Raw genomic sequence first — 1,963 nt, 5'->3', positions numbered from 1 at the left:
GCAAGTGCAATGTAAAAATGTTATGGAAAAGTGAAACGTGTGTTAAAAACTGAACTCGCAGATTTTCTATCTTTTAGGTATACCTGTAATTTTATTAGCTAGCTAAACATGTAAGTAAGTCTGTCTTCATGTTATATTTTTCTCAATAAAGAATGTATTTACTACAACGAATAGGTACTCATGAAACTATAATTTTTTGCTAATGATGATACAATGTATCAACAGATAAATGTCCTAAATCTCATGAGTTGTGCAAAATGTACTGACAAATATTAATTTCTTTTACTTCTATATGAAAAATATGTGTCTAATTGAATAGGATAACCAATTCTTAATTATTTAGAAATACTACTAAAATTTCTTTTCATATTTATAAAACTAATAAGTTAATAAAAACATTTTACTACAAAATATGGTATGATATACAAGGTGTTAGTCCTTTTAAGGCTCCACTTTCAGTTTCCTATGGAATTCAAGAAAAGAATAGGTCATCTTTTGACTAGCAAGTTAAGACAGAAATACTATTCGAAAATATGAAATTAATATTACAGTTACAGTACAGTTAATATTATTAATTGTTATTTTATTAGAACTCTATTTCATTCAACACCTTTGTATACCTGCAGGTAAGTAATTGTTTGCTATTTCACTTATAGTGATATTTCTGATATTTCAGTGAATTTGAAAAAAACAATATATACTTACCCCACTATATTATTCTTTAATAACATTTCTTATTTTTCAAAATTACCCTATTTTTTTTAATAAAACCTACATATTTTAACTTACAACCCAGTAAGTATAGAACTATTAGGTACTACATTTATTTTTCACAAAACATATATAATGTTAAATATATTATGGATTACTAATAAAAAAAAATATTTCACGTGCCCATCTTTTCTAATTACCTAATATTTTCAAAAATGGTTTGAAGAATTTTTTAGAATACAGTTAAAATAAATTTCAGAAACTTCTAGCCTCAATATTGCAGATTACATATGACGGTTCTACCTACCTATTTCAATTTAATTCAAAGCATTAGAACTTTTATCTAAAGTAATTATAATTTATACTAATTGTACTTAATACCTGTACCTATAGTATACTGCATTGAGATTGAATATTTTATTAATTTCAAATCAAGACAAAAAACTTAAACCGGTATATAACTTAAAAATTTCTAAGATGGTTTCATACATGCCTATGTACCAGTAAAAAAACAATTTCTTATAATGAAAACAATTATAAAATCATTACTTTCAGTTTATACAATAAGAAATACAGTAATTTGTTTATTTTTTTCTTTTAAAAAGATACAATTAGTCATTTTCTATCTATACAATTATTAATTCTACAAAAATTAATTGATGGAAAATTTGTATTAGGTATCACTGAACACATTCCTATGGACTTCTTTTTATAGTACATAATTATATCAACCACGGAGATGTGGACGAAACATTCTCACTAACAGCCACTAAATTTCAACAAGAGGAATTTTCAAATTATAATATGTATATAAGATATTTTTTATGTCGTTCAAAAAGCAAGCTTTTTTTCAAGATATTTTTCTTATTCTAAAAATACTCTATATATGGAATGATTGGAATGTAATAGTAACACTGGATATTTTTAGTTTATACCATAACTTCAGGTTCTTTCGATTATTTTACTTTAAAAAAAATGTATGATACTAAGCTCTAGAGTTTCTCACTTTCAAAATACAATGTATATAATTAATAAAAAAAAGTCCTTTACCTTTGAATATCATATAATTAAAACACAATTGGGATAACTAAAATAATTGAAAGGAAAAGTTGATACCTACATAAATTTATCATGAAAACGTTTCTAATAAATTATTCTCAAACAAAATATACAATATTATAGGTTACACAGTATCCCTAAAAAATAAACTAATATTCTATTTTATAATAAAGTAGTGTTTTTATGCATATCA

This window comes from Anoplophora glabripennis, unplaced genomic scaffold, assembly GCF_000390285.2.
Source record: "Anoplophora glabripennis isolate ALB-LARVAE unplaced genomic scaffold, Agla_2.0 scaffold948, whole genome shotgun sequence".
NCBI lineage: Eukaryota > Metazoa > Arthropoda > Insecta > Coleoptera > Cerambycidae > Anoplophora > Anoplophora glabripennis.
The sequence above is the reverse complement of the archived record's forward strand: the minus strand, read 5'-3'. Positions refer to the sequence as shown.